General features: G+C 44.6%; 1 pseudogene; it reads left to right on the top strand.

Annotated features, from left to right (window-relative positions):
* The window catches only part of LOC137349387 (zinc finger protein 585A-like), a 231,635-nt pseudogene that overhangs the window by 157,429 nt on the left and 55,378 nt on the right, over positions 1–18,828 (top strand).

Below are 18,828 nucleotides of genomic sequence, written 5' to 3'. Positions count from 1 at the left end.
AATGCTGGAACAAAAACAAGAAATGCTGGAATCACTCAGCAGGTCTGGCAGCATCTGTGGAAAGAGAAGCAGAGTTAACGTTTCGGATCAGTGACCCTTCTTCGGAATGCTGGAAATGTGCTGTCAAATCAGAGATTGGTGTAAAACTGTGACCTGTTCCTGACTGAAAGTGAAACGGCAGGTATAAGTTTCCAGTCTGAAAATTAATATTGCATTACTCTGTGGAGATTTAATGTGTTTGTGTGACAAGTCCTGAGTCTCCAATTTTAACACAGGTGTTAACTCATTTAAAATAAACCTTTTGAAATGAAACAAATTTAAGTCTGCATTAAAATAGCAGAAGCAGGAAGTCACTTCTGGTACAATTATACAACAGATATTTAATCTCCAGATAAAGAAGGACCTGCAGCGTGTTTCCAGGAATTCCATGTTTTATTGATGTGTGAGTGTTAGCCACCAGGATAACTAAAAATACACAGAACATCCACAGGAGTGCTATCATGTCAGTTACTCTGGGATCACTCCCACTGTGAAACTCCACCACTGACCCTGCTGAAGGTTGTAGGCTGAGGGAGTGGAGCCTCCAGGAGTGGACTGTGGTGTGAGAAAGCTGGGTTTCAGTATCCTGACAGATACATGGTGAGAAACCAGAGGAATCCTTACTAAGGAACCATCTGGGGTTTTACCTGCCAATGTTGGTCTATGGGTAAATGATGCCTGACTCCCTCAACTGTCTTAAATTTAACGCAGTTTGGAACAAGTTGAATTCAGTTCCCAGAAGAATACGGACAAATATCACCTGCAGTGAGATCACGGCATAGTGGTACAGTAGTTAGCACCGCAGCCTCACAGCTCCAGGGACCTGGGTTCGATTCTGGGTACAGCCTGTGACCGTGTGGGTTTTCTCTGGGTGCACCGGTTTCCTCCCACTGCCAGAAACGTGCAGGTGATCGGTAGGTTGTCTGTTGTAAATTTCCCCTAGTGTAGGTAGGTGGTAGGGAATATGGGATTGCTGTAGGGTTGTATAAATGGGTGGTTGTTGCTCGGCACAGACTCGGTGGGCCGAAGGGCCTGTTTCAGTGCTGTATCTCTAAATCATAATAAAATGAAATTGAGCGAGATGGAATCAGCCATTAGAGAAACTGAGAGATCTTTGGAAAAGAATATGGTGCACAATGATGGTAATAGTGGCAAAAGCTTTTCCAGCTACATCAGGAGTGAGAAGATGGATACAGATTGTTTCGAGACACTGAGAGACAGTTCAGGACAGATTGAAACAGATTACCAGGCTATGACAGAACTGTTAAATGACTATTTCACATCAGTCTGCACTCCTGTGGATGATGCTCAGATTCCAGCTGTGGGATGTGCTGCTGACAATAACATCATAAATATTAAATTAGAAAGGGATTGTCATCCTGGATAAAATAGAAAATCTCAAACCTGATGGTGTTCCAGGTCCAGATGATATCTACCCAAGGGTGTTTAAAGAGATGGGACGGGTGATCTGTGAGCCCCTTGTCTGTATCTTCAACAGCTCAGTAGAGTCAGGGATTGTTCCCTGAGATTGGAAGGTTGCTCACGTAGTTCCCATTTTCCAAATCAGAGACAAATCAGAGCCAGGGAACTACAGATCCATCAGTGTGAGCTCGATCACAGGGAAGATGTTTGCAGGGATCCTAAGAGATGCTGTTTCTGATCACTGGGGAAGAGAAGGAGTCATTACAGATACTCAACACGGCTTCAGAAAAGAAGATCATGTCTTACATACGTGTTTGTGTTTTGTTTAGAAGTTGCTGTGTTGGTGGGTGAGGGGAATCCGTTTACATTGTCTATCTCAGGGTGTAATCCAACAACATAGAGGTTGTGGGGCTGAAGGAGGTGAGCTGTGGTCTAACTAGTGTTTTGTTCCAACATAACCACTCTCCCATTTTCCATTGACTTCAATGTGATGGAAACTGGCAGTTTGAACCTGTCAGCATTTGAACGATATTTTCAAATGACTCGAGGGTTTCTTACAGTTGGGATCATTCTTTATTCTGTCCCCTCGAGGTGTTAGAGAACAGACATTCTCCTGCATCTAGCAATCTAGTGTGCTGGGGCAATGGTGACATAGTGGTAATGTCATTGGATGCTGTCCTGTTGGTATGGGTACAAACCACACCATGGCAACTGGTGGAATTTAATTTCAATGAATTTTTAAAAATTCTGCACTTGAAAGCTAGTCTTAGTAATGATGTTATAAAACTATCAGTGATTGTTGTAAAAATCCATCTGATTCACCAATATTCCTTATGGAATGAAATAATGCTGTCCTTATTTAATGTGGTGTATATGTGATTCCAGACCCACAGCAATATTGTAACAGAGTTCACTGTTTGGTGCAGTGTCTTGCAAAGTTTAAGCTTAATTATAAGTGATTATAAGTAATAATGCTTTCAAATATTGTTATGATTAGATTAGAGATACAGCACTGAAACAGGCCCTTCGGCCCACCGAGTCTGTGCCGAACATCAACCACCCATTTATACTAATCCTACACTAATCCCATATTCCTACCAAACATCCCCACCTGCCCCTATATTTCCCTACCACCTACCTATACTAGTGACAATTTATAATGGCCAATTTACCTATCAACCTGCAAGTCTTTTGGCTTGTGGGAGGAAACCGGAGCACCCGGAGAAAACCCACGCAGACACAGGGAGAACTTGCAAACTCCACACAGGCAGTACCCGGAATCGAACCCGGGTCCCTGGAGCTGTGAGGCTGCAGTGCTAACCACTGCGCCACTGTGCCGCCCCTATAATATGTGTAAGCTCAGTTAAACATGGTCTGAGGCTGAGAAGCAAAGCCTGATGCTGAACCAAGGTTATGTTAAAAGAATAAAAGCAAAATACTGCGGATGCTGGAAATCTGAAACAAAAACAAGAAATGCTGGATTCACTCAGCAGGTCTGGCAGCATCTGTGGAAAGAGAGGCAGAGTTAACGTTTCGGGTCAGTGACCCTTCTTCGGAACTGACAAATATTAGAAAAGTCACAGATTATAAACAAGTGAGGTGGGGGTTGGGCAAGAGATAACAAAGGAGAAGGTGCAGATTGGACCAGGCCACATAGCTGACCAAAAGGTCACGGAGCAAAGGCAAACAATATGTTAATGGTGTGTTGAAAGACAAAGCATTAGTACAGAATAGGTGTGAATATACTGAATATTGAACATCAGCAAGTGCAAACCTGAAGAAAAACAACCTGAAAAAAACAGTGGGTAAGCAAACTGAACAAAGTAAGATGAAATGAAATAAATGCAAAAAAAGATTGTAAAAAATGTAAAAAGGAATGCAAAAAAAAGGGAAGAAAAAATAACTAAAAATGACTAAAAATGAAAGTAAAGTGGGGGGCTGTCATGCTCTGAAATTATTGAACTCAATGTTCAGTCCGGCAGGCTGTAGTGTGCCTAATCGGTAGATGAGATGCTGTTCCTCGAGCTTGCGTTCATGTTCACTGGAACACTGCAGCAATCCCAGGACAGAGATGTGAGCATGAGAGCAGGGGGGAGTGTTGAAATGGCAAGCAACCGGAAGCTCAGGGTCCTGCTTGCGGACTGAGCGGAGATGTTCCGCAAAGCGGTCACCCAGTCTGCGCTTGGTCTCCCCAATGTAGAGGAGACCACACTGTGAGCAGCGAATACAGTATACTACATTGAAAGAAGTACAAGTAAATCGCTGCTTCACCTGAAAGGAGTGTTTGGGGCCTGGGATAGTGAGGAGAGAGGAGGTAAATGGGCAGGTATTACACCTCCTGCGATTGCAAGGGAAGGTGCCCTGGGATGGGGAAGAGGTGGTGGGGGTAATGGAGGAGTGGACCAGGGTGTCGCGGAGGGAACGATCCCTTCGGAATGCTGACAGGGGAAGGGAGGGGAAGATGCGACTGGTAGTGGCATCACGCTGGAGGTGGCGAAAATGGCGGAGGATGATCCTTTGGATATGGAGGCTGGTGGGATGAAAAGCGAGGACAAGGGGAATCCTGTCACGGTTCTGGGAGGGAGGGGAAGGGGTGAGGGTAGAGGTGCGGGGAATGGGTCGGACACGGTTGAGGGCCCTGTCAACCACAGTGGGGGGCAATCCTCGGTTGAGGAAAAAGGAGGTCATATCAGAAGCACCGTCATGGAAGGTAGCATCATCAGAGCAGATGCGTCGGAGACGGAGAAACTGGGAGAATGGAATGGAGTCCTTACAGGAGGTAGGGTGTGAAGAAGTGTAGTCGAGGTAGCTGTGGGAGTCAGTGGGCTTATAATGGATATTGGTAGACAACCTATCCCCAGAGATGGAGACAGAGAAGTCGAGGAAGGGAAGGGAAGTGTCAGAGATGGACCATGTAAAGGTGAGAGAAGGGTGGAAATTGGAAGCAAATCTGTGACTTTTCTAATATTTGTCAGTTCCGAAGAAGGGTCACTGACCCGAAACGTTAACTCTGCTTCTCTTTCCACAGATGCTGCCAGACCTGCTGAGTGAATCCAGCATTTCTTGTTTTTGTTATGTTAAAAGAAAACTGGCAGAGCAGCGAAAAAGAAACCTTGAGTTAAATGTGAAAAGAATGTCCTGATATGTTTGAAACTAACAGATGGTGAAAGACAGAATATTAATTAAGTTACAATAAAAACAGAAGATTTAAAGCTTCGAAGATCTGTTATCACTCGAGTAAAAGACATTGCTGTACCTCATGTAACAATTGTCTGAATTTCTAGATAGGAAATAACAAAGGTGCAAGAAAATGGAACAAAGAGATACCAGAAAACTAAGCATAAATTTCATTTTAAAGATTTGAAAAATGATGATGGAACAGAATGAGTGAGATAGTCCAGGCGTGTGTCAGCTGCTACAGAGGCTCAAAGGCAAAAAAGGGTATAAAAGAATAGCTATTGAACATGAGAAGCAGAACTAGAAACCCAGAGGAAGAAAGAAGAGAATCTTCAGAGAACAGAACACAGCAAGAGAAAGAGAGACCGGACCACAGTCACTCGGAGGGCTACCGCCGAGGTTCTGAGTATCAGCCTGTGATTATTGTCTTTGTTAAGTATTACTTCTTTGCACTGAATGTAAACTGCTGAATAAATCGACAACATTTATAACCAATATATACCTGTACCCATAGTGATTTGTTGTAGTCACGAACAAGTCACCCTTGTTGGATTAAATTGAACCCTGAATCCAGGAAAGCTACAACTGGCACCCCAGATATCAATGAAGGACGTCTTCCCACTTGGGTAACAAATAGACATTTATCAGGATGATCCTGTTATCAGGACGATGCAGAATTCTGTAAAATTAGGAGTCTGATTGAGGTTCGCCCGGTCAAGCACAAATGTCACAAGGTGGGGAACCAGAAGCTATTGGGACAAGTAGTACACATGCCCAGTCTTATGAATGGAACCATGCCTAATCCTCTGTTTAGAACAGAAAACATAGGGGTTATGAGGGAAAGTGTCATTCATCGATTCCTGACATCACTTCAATGGTTGATCCAGTTGGAAGAACTAACTTGGATAGAACGAAACCTACAGGGATACAGAACAAGCATGGATATCCTCATTTGCCCATATGATTTATATGATCATTAAAGAGACACATGTGTTTTTAATTGGAATGGGAAGGGGCTGAACTGCACTGTGGAAGTTACAGGTTCATCAGATGTGAGAACTAGAACGGCCTATGTACGAGAAGGGAAGTCTTGTTTTATCACCTTAGAAGACTATTACCATCACGGGGACTTAAATGTTCAAACCTGGGACCGACTGTATTACACCAGCCAAAACCACAGTGATAGGGGGAAAACCCACCTCGCCATTGAGATGCCTGACCAACAGGTCTTACTAGTAAAAGATGGCTTGAACATAAACCTAGAGGCTTATGTCACTAAATTTGGGTACCACATCCCTGAACTACCTATAACCTTAACAACATTAATAAGTCAAGTGAACACCTCCCAACACCGTTATTGCACAGTACAGCAAGGAAATAAAACTATAGCTAAAGATATCCCAGGGGTAGGGGATTCATCACATTGGTGGGAAACAGGGTTAAACATGGAAATTCCCCTCTGGATTAGAATAATTTCACATGTATTGATTATAACCCAGTTATTGGCACTAATATACTTACTGATCCATACTTGCTACTTGAAGCACCTGGTGTGCCAGACAAGATCACAATTAAACATAATCACTGCACAAAATGTCTTGGAAATGAGTAAATATGTAAGTTCAAAGTATACAAGAATTGCCCTTGAGGTGGGGATATTGTAAGATAATTCACTGCTTTGTGTATTGTTTCAAACCCACTAAGATCACCCAGATAGGGAATGATATCATGTTCCCTGTACCTACTCATAACATCACTGAAATCAGAGTCGACTTTGGAATGCATGAGGAAGTATTGAAGACAATGATTCAGTGGAGACACCCCATACCCCCTCTATCCTTCGATTTATTATCCATAATTAAAATATTGTAACATCCCAAAAGCACTGGTTTATGATGTGACAAGAACATGAACAAAGAGAGGAAGGAATTGGAAATCTGGGGGAAATAGACATAGGTGGGAAACAGTTGTGAATACAAGTCAACATCCCTGACTCAGAACTATTTCTCTTCTGTTCATGTTGATACAAACGATGGTCACAATTGTAATAATAGTCGTCCTCTGTTACTTGAAAAATCTTACCTCAAGACAGCTGAAGCACACTGAATTGAGCTGGAACCCAGCTCTTGTGTCTAAAAGAAAGTAATAGTCAATGAAAAGTAGTGAGGGGTCAATATGTTGTCATATATTTCACCCTCACACTTGGGAGTTGTAAGTAGGTTGGGTAGCTAGACTTTAGCTTAACTTGACCATTTTCACACTGTATCCTCTGTAACAACTAACAAGGTTAAGTAAGTCATTGTAATACTAACACATGAGTAAAAAAATTATTTTTGTGTCTTGTATCAGCAGCTGCATTAATCAAATGAATGTATTAAGCAGTAACCCATCAAGAAACAATGATTACAAAGCAATGGACCTTGGTTGGTTTGTAATTAATGAATTAAGAATCATGCTGGAACAAATGGGCTTTAATTTAGATGAGATTAGATTAGAGATACAGCACTGAAACAGGCCCTTCGGCCCACCGAGTCTGTGCCGAACATCAACCACCCATTTATACTAATCCGACACCAATCCCATATTCCTACCAAACATCCCCACCTGTCCCTATATTTCCCTACCACCCACCTATACTAGTGACAATTTATAATGGCCAATTTACCTATCAACCTGCAAGTCCCTTGGCTTGTGGGAGGAAACCGGAGCACCCGGAGAAAACCCACGCAGACACATGGAGAACTTGCAAACTCCACACAGGCAGTACCCGGAATCGAACCCGGGTCCCTGGAGCTGTGAGGCTGCGGTGCTAACCACTGCACGCCACTGTGCCGCCCAATTTAAAAGTATTAACTTTAAAAACTAAGTCTTAAGCTTGTAAGAAATTCAGTAGCAGTAGGACTTCGTAAGTCACTGTGACACAAATTCAGCAGAACAAGTTTTGTGACCCTGATCACATTCATTAACTTTGCTGAAAAGAATCAATTTCTGCACAAATTCAAAAATAAAAACAAGAAATGCTGGAACCACTCAGCAGGTCTGGCAGCATCTGTGAAAATGGAAGCAGAGTTAACATTTCGGGTCAGTGACCCTTCTTTGGAACTGACAATTAGAAAAGTCACAGGTTATAAGCAAGTGAGGTGGGGGTGGGGCAAGAGATAACAAAGGAGGTCTAGATTGGACCAGGCCACATAGCTGACCAAAAGGTCACGGAGCAAAGGCAAACAATATGTTAATGGTGTGTTGAAAGACAAAGCATTAGGATAGATTAGGTATTAATACACTGACTATTGAACAGCAGCAAGTGCAAACCTGGAAAAAAACAGTGGGTAAGCAAACTGAACAAACTAAGATGAAATGAAATAAATGCAAAAAAAAATTCTAAAAAAAGTAAAAAAGAATGTAAAAAAAAAGGAAGAAAAAATAACTAAAAATGAAAGTAAAATGGGGGGCTGTCATGCTCTGAAATTATTGAACTCAATGTTCAGTCCGGTAGGCTGTAGTGTGCCTAATCGGTAGATGAGATGCTGTTCCTCGCGCTTACGTTGATGTTCACTGGAACACTGCAGCAATCCCAGGACAGAGATGTGAGCATGAGAGCAGGGGGGAGTGTTGAAATGGCAAGTAAACGGAAGCTCAGGGTCCTGCTTGCGGACTGAGCGGAGATGTTCCACCAAGCGTTCACCCAGTCTGCCCTTGGTCTCCCCAATGTAGAGGAGACCACACTGTGAGCAGCAAATACAGTATACTACATTGAAAGAAGTACAAATAAATCACCGCTTCACCTGGAAGGAGTGTTTGGGGCCTGGGATAGTCAGGAGAGAGGAGGTAAATGGGCAGGTATTACACATCCTGCGATTGCAAGGGAAGGTGCCATGGGATGGGGACGAGGTGGTGGGGGTAATGGAGGAGTGGAGCAGGGTGTCGCAGAGGGAATGATCCCTTCAGAATGCTGACAGGGGAAGGGAGGGGAAGATGCGACTGGTAGTGGCATCACGCTGGAGGTGGCAGAAATGGCGGAGGATGATCCTTTGGAAATGGAGGCTGATGGGGTGAAAAGTGAGGACAAGGGGAACCCTGTCACAGTTCTGGGAGGGAGGGGAAGGGGTGAGGGTAGAGGTTCGGGGAGTGTGCTGGACGCGGTTGAGGGCCCTGTCAACCACAGTGGGGGGGAAATCCTTGGTTGAGGAAAAAGGAGGTCATATCAGAAGCACCGTCATGGAAGGTAGCATCATCAGAGCAGATGCGTCAGAGACGGAGAAACTGGGAGAATGGAATGGAGTCCTTACAGGAGGTATGGTGTGAAGAAGTGTAGTCGAGGTAGCTGTGGGAGTCGGTGAGCTTATAATGGATATTAGTAGACAACCTATCCCCTGAGATGGCGACAGAGAAGTCGAGGAAGGGAAGGGAAGTGTCAGAGATGGACCATGTAAAGGTGAGAGAAGGGTGGAAATTGGAAGCAAAGTTGATAAAGATTTCCAGTCCGGGGCGAGAGCAGGAAACGGCACCGATACAGTCATCAATGTACCAGAAAAAGAGTTGGGGGAGGGGGCCTGAGTAGGAGTGGAACAAAGAATGCTCAACATATCCCACAAAAAGACAGGCATAACTAGGTCCCATGCGGGTACCCATAGCAACACCTTTTACTTGAAGGAAGTGCGTGGAGTTGAAGGAGAAGTTGTTCAATGTGAGAACAAGTTCAGCCAGGCGGAGGAGGGTGGTGGTGGATGGGGACTGGTTGGGCCTCTGTTCCAGGAAGAAGTGGAGAGCCCTCAAACCATCCTGGTGGGGGATGGAGGTGTAGAGCGATTGGACGTTCATCGTGAAGAGGAGGCGGTTGGGACCAGGAAACTGGAAATTGTCAAAATGAAGTAGGGCGTCAGAAGAGTCACGGATGTAGGTGGGAAGAGACTGGATCAGCGGAGAAAAGATAGAGTCTAGATAGGAAGAAATGAGTTCAGTGGGGCAGGAGCTGTACAAATTCATACTGTCCAAGGAGATAACAACCATAATGAATAGAACTCTTCATAGGTTTTTATCTCAATTACTAGCAAAATGCTTTATCAAGTAAGCCTCAATTAGAGTTGGGTAGGAAATGACATTACAGGACCTGGACCAACCCTCGGGCAAACTAGAAAGGTGGTCTGATGGCCAAACAGGGGATAAAAGAACAGCTATTGAACATGAGAAGCAACATGTAAAAAATCCAGAGGAAGAAAGAAGAAAACCTTCAGTCAACATAACACAGCAAGAGAAAGAAAGACTGTGCCACAGTCACTCGGAGGGCAAACGCCAAGGATCTGAGGTTCAGACTGTGACTATTGTTGTTGTTAAGTATTACTTCATTACACTAAATATAAATTACTTAATAAATCGTCTACACTTCATACCAACATATACCTGCACCCATAGAGGGTGGTTGTGGTCAGGGATAAGTCACCCTTGTTGGATTAAATGGAATCCTGAAAGGAGCAGGAAAGCTGCACTTTTTTGACAAATCACCAAGATAGCAGACTACAAGTCATGTCCAAAACATCATTCATTAGTTACAAATCACACAACTTAATTAAATCTGGGCACACAGACACTTTATTGACATGTATAAATACATATAAATGTAATCAGTTATCCAGCAGTTGAGCTGGAGAGGAATCGTATTTCACAAAACAAGTAACAAATACTTGTGAGAGTGGCAAAAGATCAAAAGGTCTGAAAACTAGTGGCTGAACACTAAAAAATACTGATTTTTTTGACAATGAATCATGTAATTATAACACTGTTATTCAAGTAAACTAGTTGCGTAATGGTAATTTTGTACAATTTTGCATATGTAATGAATAAACTTGCAGTGTACTCAGAATACAATTTCATGAAACTTACCTGACAGCTGATAATTGGTTTTACAGAGCTCCATGTTCTCATCAGTTGGCAGGACCCTATCTCCAACACAGAAGTCCTCGAGGCGGCCAACATCCCCAGCTTATACACAGTACTGAGTCAGCGGCGCTTGAGATGGCTTGGCCATGTGAGCCGTATGGAAGATGACAGGATCCCCAAAGACACATTGTACAGCGAGTTCACCACTGGTATCAGACCCACCGGCCGTCCATGTCTCCATTTTAAAGACATCCGCAAACGCGACATGAAGTCCTGTGACATTGATCACAAGTCGTGGGAGTCAGTTGCCAGCGTTCGCCAGTGCTGGCGGGCAGCCATAAAGGCGGGGCTAATGTGTGGTGAGTCGAAGAGACTTAGTAGTTGGCAGGAAAAAAGACAGAAGCGCAAGGGGAGAGCCAACTGTGTAACAGCCCCGACAAACAAATTTCTCTGCAGCACCTGTGGAAGAGCCTGTCACTCTAGAATTGGCCTTAATAGTCCCTCCAGGCGCTGCTCCACACACCACTGACCACCTCCAGGCGCTTACCCATTGTCTCTCGAGATAAGGAGGCCAAAGAAGAAGAATGTTCTCAATGTCCTGCTTCTGCCTATTTATAGCTTTCTCACGTAAAAGGTGTTCTGTGAAAATGTGTCAGCTTTAATGGAAAGCAATATATATAAGCATACCAGATGGCACGTTCTGGTACCTTGGTAAGCGATGTGGACAAATCAGTAGGTATATAAATTAATAAAAAGTAAACATTTATGAGACATTTACAATCCAGAAACATGAACATAAGCAGGGTAATTTTGTTATTTTGTACTGTGACATAATCACCTGAACGATGCAGAAAGTAAAACCAGGTAGGGAGGATTGTTTACCAGTTATACAGCCTGTCCAATTTACTGTCTATTAACTTAAATGGACAGGAATATCACATTCATTCTGTTAGGAGCATGTGATACTCCTGTTCCAAATTTCTTTACGACAATTATTTACCTCCCAGCACAAAAGAAGAAAATAACCTTATTAACTTTTGCAAATGCAATGCCTCTATAGATAGAATTGCTTGTTTTTAAATATCATCACTTATGGTAGATTTTATCATTTAAAATAATTAGTCACATTATAATGATTGTAAATTAAAATAATCTTGTTTGCAGTGCAGATCTCATTATAATCTTAATGAAAACTAATGAAAAATGTGGTTTTCCTCTTCAAAGGGTCCAAATATTATGCAACATAAAAATTTTCCCAGATCTTGCAAGTGACAGTGGAAAAGTAATGAGACTAGTGTTGTACCTCTAGGAAGCAAATCCTGCACTCCGGGTCCCAGTACTTTGTGGGACGTCCTGCCCCATGTGTCTAAAGATCTGCAGGTCGAGAATCAGCCTGTTCAGTGACCTGAAGACCCATGGAAGAAACTCGCAACCTTGAGTAGACGTCATCCTCGAATCGAGGGATAGCCGACGACAACCTCGACAGTAACAAGTTTGAGGTTCTGATGCATCATCCCCAAATCAGGCTCAAAAGTTTGGTAAAGGCCCTGTGACAATGCAGCAGGTCTAATGGACAGCTGTATATCCCAACAGTGATCAATACTTCTGGCTCCTGTTCTCCAGCACCAATTGGTCTGGTGACAGCTGCATTTAACAGCAAGGTGAGCTGAAAATCATAACTATTGTGTTGGCTTGGAGAAAGGCAGCATTCTGTATATACTGAAGATTTACTACATTGGTCTCTGGGATGAGGGGGTTGTCCTATGATGAGGGGCTGAGTAAATTGGGCCTATATTCTCTGGAGTTTCGAAGAATGAGAGACGAACTAATTGAGACATACTAGATTCTGAAAGGGATTGATAAGGTAGAAGCTGAGAGATTGTTTCCACTGGTCAGGGAATCGAGAACGCGGGGGCACAATCTCAGGATAAGGGGCCAATCATTCAGGACTCAGATGAGGAGAAATTACTGCAGTCAAAGCATCGTGACAGTGGAATTCTCTACCCAAGACAGTTGTGGATTGATAGATTTTTGGTCTCTCAGAGAATCAAGTGATATGGGCTGTGGGCAGGAAAGTGGAATTGAAACCCAAGATCAGCCATGATCATATTGAATGGTGGAGCAGGCTCAATGGGCCATATGGTCTACTTCTGCTCCTATTTCTTGTGTTCTTGTATATACATGTTCATACATGTACAGAGTATTGTGCCATCAGCCTGAGAAACCCAGTGACCATTTATAGTGACTGCAGAGAGCTCACAGGATATTTGAACTGTAGCCAATACACAGCACTTGTGGTGCAGGACAGTCTTTTCCAGATAATCTTCAGCAATGCCAAAACACACATTGAAGAAAGATGGCCAGAGTTATACTCCTTGCCCTGCATCACTGTGGTGTAAAAGACAGCTTCACACTGACTCCAGGTTGACAGTGTGACTGGGGCAGTAGACAGTGAAAATGGAGGTGAACAATGAATGGAATTCAGCCATACACCTGAGCAAACCGATAAGTGGAAATTCCAGATCACTTCAGTTGCTCCAAAGCACAGGACATATTCAGTTTATCCAGTTCATGCTCACTGCAGGATATTCACATTCAGTAACCAGTTTGTGCAGAGTTTTCAGAAATTATTTCAGACACACACTGCTGTGTAAATGGAAGCAAGTTTCAAATTCCTATTGACAGACCAATGTTTTTGCTGCAGACCAGCGACTTGCCAGCTACTGACCCTGCACCATTAATTTTAAACCATGTCAAATGAGCTGTGTCAGTTCTCAGGTGGTCTCTGCTAAGATATCCCATGAAGGCAAAAATAAACATTGGGAATTGGTCTGTGTATGCACACATCTCCTTTTTGTCTATTTACAGAAGACAGACACACTGAAGTTGTGAAGGAGTGTGCAGTTCAACCCACTTGCTTTCCTGTTTGAAATTCATTTCCACCAAGGTGGAAGACTATAAAAAATAAAGATGACTTAAAAAAGGTAAAACAGATCGCCGAGCAGCTTTGTGGTTGGCCGACTTTAAAAAAATCATAACTGACAGTTGCAATTTCTCTCAAAGCCGGTCTTGTGGTTAAGGTGGGAATGGGAGAAGCCAATGGTGGATTTCCGAAACCCCAATGTCGGAAATCTGCCATTTGGTGGAAATTTCTCATCCCTGAGTTACTTGTGAACTCGCTGGTGTGTCAGCACATGGGATGAAGCAGGAAGTTCTTTCCCCTGGTCAGAGCAAGTGAATGGCCTCTTCCTTGTGTGAACTTGCTGGTGTTTCAGCAGGTGGGGTGAAGTAGTGAATTCCTTCCCACACTCGAAGCAGGTGACTGGCCTCTCTCCAGTGTGAACTCGCTGGTGTGTCAGCAGGACGGATAAATGATTGAATCCCTTCTCACATTCTGTGCAGGTGAATGGCCTCTCCCCAGTGTGAGTGTGCTGGTGTGTCAGCAGGGCGGATAACTGAGTGAATCCCTTCCCATATTCTTTGCAGGTGGATGGCCTCTCCCCAGTGTGAATGTGCTGTTGTGTAGTGAGCTTGCCTAATCGCCTGAATTCAGTCCCGTAGTGAGAGCACCTGAACAGTCTCTTGTCAGTGTGAATACGTTGATGGGACATCACTTCAGCAGAACGTTTATAGCAATTCCCACAGAATGGACATTTAAAAGGTCTCTCCCCAGTGTGAACTCACTGATGTGTCAGCAGGTAGGATGATTTAGTGAATCCCTTCCCACATTCACAGCAGGTGAACGGCCTCTCCAGGGTGTGACTGCATGGATGAGTTTCCAGCTCAACTGGATAATTCAATCACTTTCCACAGTCCCCATATTTACATGGTTTCTTCCCAATGTGACTGCAGTTGTGTTTCGACAGGGCAGATGATTGGTTGAAACCTCATCCACACACAGAACATGTGTACAGTTTCTCCACACTGTGATCGGTACTTTTCCCTTCCACGTTCAAAATCCGGTGATATTCGGGTTGCGATAAGTTGGGCGACTCCTTCAGATCCTGATCTGACATTTGCTTTGCATTTCACAGCTGCAATTCCTCCCCTTCTAAAACCCTGTGAAATTGATTTAAAACTGAAAAAAAGAGTGTGTGAGAGAACCCACAAAAACACAAAGGCAGGTTGTGAAACGGAGCTGAATGAATCTGGTAATTTGTGGTGCCATCACGAGGAAAAAGTGACCATGAAAGCTACTGGATTAATGTACAACCGCAACTGGTTCATTAATGTCCTTCAGTGAAGGGAACCTGCCACCCAGTCTGGACCTACACAAGACTCTGCCCTCTATGGGAGGAAAAAGAGAGAGAGAGAGGGAGAGGGGCAGGGAGAGGAGAGGGAGTTTATATATCGACAACTCGACCAGAACTTTGACAGAACCTCCAAAAACCTCAACTTCCATCATCTGGAAGGACCAGGGTAGCCCGTGTATATGAACACCATCATCTCTAAGTTCCCCTCCAAGTCACGCACCATCCTGACTTGTCTGACTGACATCCAGTACTCGATGAACAGAAATTTCATCCACTTAAATATTGGGAAGTCTGAAGCCATTGTCTTCAGTCCCTGCTGCAATCTCCACTCCCTAGCCACCAGCTCAATCCCTCTCCCTGGCAATTGTCTGAGGCTAAACCAGACCATTCATAACCTGGATGTCGTATTTGACCCTGAGATGATCTTCCGATTGCATATCAACACCATCACTCAGACCACCTATTTCCACCTCAGTAACATCGCCAGACTTCACCACTGTCTCAGCTCATCTGCCTCTGAAACTTACATCCCTGCATTTGTTACCTCTCCACTTGACTATCCTGGATGGCCTCCCACATTCCACCCTCTGTAAACTTGAGATCATCCAAAACTCTGCTGCCTGCGTCCTTACTCGAACCAAGTCCTGTTCACCCATCACCACTGTGCTCACTGGCCTACACAGACTCCCAGTTAAGCATCACCTCAATTTTAAAATCCTCATCCTTGCTTTCAAATCTCTCCATACCCTCACGCCTCACTATCTCTATAATCTTCTCCAGCCCTACAACACTCTGAGAAATCAGAGCTCATCTAATTCTGGAATCTTGAGCATCCCTGATTTTCATTCCTCCATCGCTGGTCGCCGTGCCTTCAGCTGCCAAGGCATTAAGCTTTGGAAATCCCTCCCTAATCCTCTCCGCCTCGCAACATTGCCTTCCGTGCTTCAGACACTTCTTAAAACCCAGCTTTTTAATCCAGCTTTTGGTCACCTGCCCTAATATCTCCTTATGTGGCTCAGTGTCAAATGTTGCTTTATAACACTCCTGTGAAATGCCTTGGAACATTTTATTACATTAAAGATGCCGTATAAATACAAGTTGATGTTAACTTGGACATTTATCACCGTTCCTTCATCATCACTGGGTGAAAATCCTGTAACTCCTTCCCTAACACCATTGTGGGAGCACCTTCAACACAAGGACTGCAGTGGTTCAAGGTGAAGGCCCACCATCACCTTCTCAATGGGCAACTGCGAATTGGCAATATACGCTGGTCTGGCTAGTGATGCCCATATCACAGGAATGAAGTAATAACGTGTGTATATGTAAACTGGATTGAAAGCCTCCACAGAAATACTTGTTACTGAAACAATACTCTTTTACATCGAGTGGTTGGTGTCTGTTTAGCAACCTCATCTCCCCTGGATTCTACCTCTCTTGACAGCCTCACAATGAAAATTGTTGCACCTGACTGGGCTCAAAAGTACTCGGAATTAAAGCCAGCAGTTGCTCCCCCATCCCCACTCCAGCTCAAACTGATGGAACAAAAAAGACCAACACAGGACATCAGGGACTGACTTCCACATCCAACACCCACCCTGATACAAACTGGCTCTTAATTCGTCCGTCTGTGTTTCTCGACTCAGTTCTGTGAGAAATGCCTGCAATAAAACAAAAGCAATATACTGCAGATGCTGGAAATCTGAAATAAAAGGAGAAAATACTGGAAATATTCAGCAGGTCGGGCTGCATCTGTGCAGAGAGAAACAGAGTTAACGCTTCAGGCACATCAAACCACCGCCGGTGCCTACAGCCCAGAACTCAGAATGGGAGAAGGAGGAAAAATAAGGAGAGGCAATATATTCCAACACTCAGCAACCGACAGTCCACCTCCATCACCGGGATAGGGAGACAAAGTTTAGAAATGGTCAGCAACACGACTCCAGTAAAACATCCCAGGAGCAAAAGGGAGAGCAGTGTGTGTACCTGCCCTGATATCCCCCTCCCTAGGCCTGTCAGTCTAACCCCCCACTCCACTGCTCAGCCTAGCAGCTTGCAGCTTCCTGCACCTTGAACTAGCCGTGTCCAGGTGTGGCCCAGTCCAAGGGGAGTCTTTGTGGAAGCAGGCAGGGGGGACCTCCTACCCTGTGCTGTGTCCCAAATGTGTCCCTGTGTTGTGTCCCCCAGGCCCCTTTATAACCGAGATAAGTTTCCTTCAAAGTTTTGGGCTGTGCTGTTAAAGTTTAGTAATCCTTAGTTCCTGCAAAAGAGCAGGAAATCTGGCGGCCATTACCGTCAGCAAGAGAAGCCCGGCAGCTGCCCTGCCCTGCCCTGCCCCGCCGCGCCTCCGGTCGTGTGCAAACGCGGGACCGGGAGCTTCTTATTGGGGTTATTGAGGCTGCAACAGCTGTCTCTGAAACCATCACTGGGACTGCGCCTGCTCAAACACTGTTCGGCATTGCGCATCCTCAAGCACTGTACGGTACCGCGTTTGCGCGAAACGCTGTATTGCGCCTGCGTACTGCTCTCCTGCGTTCTCAATAGGGAATATTCTTAACCGCGGAGAATCTTGGGTAGAAACCGCGCCATTGAACGGTCCAATTCGAGCGGCGGAGCAAACCGGAAGGGAGAAGCGAGGAATCGACGCGGCGATCGCGGGATGGAGGGAGGAGGGACCTGAATGCGGCGACTGATGCGGCGATTGCGCTATTGTGGAGGTGATGTTGGGTTTAATTTGCTTTTCGTGTCCAGTTCAGCAGCGCCATCTTTATACAGCTGCCTGTGACGTCGCAGACAACAGCGTTTTGGACGATGATGGTGCATTTGCGCACCTGCAGCAAACGAGTCCGAAAATTTAAATCGTTCCTAAAAGAAGCTTTTAAAAACATTGATTCATCGGATGTGGGCGTCGCTGGGCAGGCCAGCATTTATTGCTCATCCCATATTGCCCTTGAGAAGGTGGTGGGGAGCTGCCTTCTTGAACCGCTGCAGTCCATGTGGGCTAGGTACACCAACAGTGCTGTTAGGAAGGGAGTTCCAGGATTTTGACCCAGAAGTAGAAGAATATTGAGGGAAATTTCTCCAGACTGAGGGTTGTTAAGATCTAGAATGTACCGTCTGAATGGATGTTGCAATCAGATTGCACAGCAACATTCTTGAAGAGGACAAATTTCCAGGGTGATGGAGAAAAGATGGATTATGGGATTAAACTGACTGTTCTTTCGGGCCCCTGCTGAGGGATACGAGCTAACAACCCCACTGCCTTGTGGTTGTCTCAGGAGAGACTCAGGCCAGGAGAGTAAACCCTCACAGAAAATCATGAGAGGACCCCTAATGCGGTCATGTGTCACCTTTGTCATGTTTCCAGCAGTTCCTGCAGCCAAACTGTTGCCAAACGTTGAGCTCTGCCCTCCTTTGGACCCCTCTAGGAAGGCTGAGAGGGGTGTTTTGATGCTTGAGCAAGTCACAACCTCCATACATTCTGTCCAGGAATGCGCCATGGGCAGGTCACTCCATAGTCACCTCACAGCGACCAAAACAACACGGAAGGCAGCAGTTAAGGGGTCGTCGCTTCTCTTTCAGAGAGCCAGCACAGGCTCGGTGGGTCGACAGGCTTCCTTCTGTGCTCTAAAATTCACTGACTCCATCATGTTCATTATCACATCAACTGGGAGATACAACACAACTCAAAGCTCACAGACAATGATGCCCAGAATATGTTTACGGATGGGCAATAAATGCTGGCCTAGCCAGCGACACCCCATCTCATGAACGAACACACAAAAAAGGGCAGTTCTCTAATGCTTTGTATGGATAATTTAATTACAGAGCAGGCAGTATTTTAAGCTGTCATGGCCGAGTGGTTAAGGCATTGGATTTGAAATTTAATGGGGCTTTCCCTGTGAAGGTTCAAGACCTATTCACAGCAAACTTTACATCTGTTCTCTTGAGTTACCTGCCTGGTGAGATCACAGACTTGTTTCCCAATCAAATCTGCATCTGCTATAATCTATCAAACCAATTGATGCAAAGCTCATTTTTCCAATTTTAAACATTGAAA

The sequence above is a fragment of the Heterodontus francisci genome, chromosome 34 (genome assembly GCF_036365525.1).
Source record: "Heterodontus francisci isolate sHetFra1 chromosome 34, sHetFra1.hap1, whole genome shotgun sequence".
NCBI classification, from domain to species: Eukaryota; Metazoa; Chordata; class Chondrichthyes; order Heterodontiformes; family Heterodontidae; genus Heterodontus; species Heterodontus francisci.
Note: the sequence above shows the minus strand (reverse complement) of the source record. Positions and strands in the feature narration are given on the sequence as shown.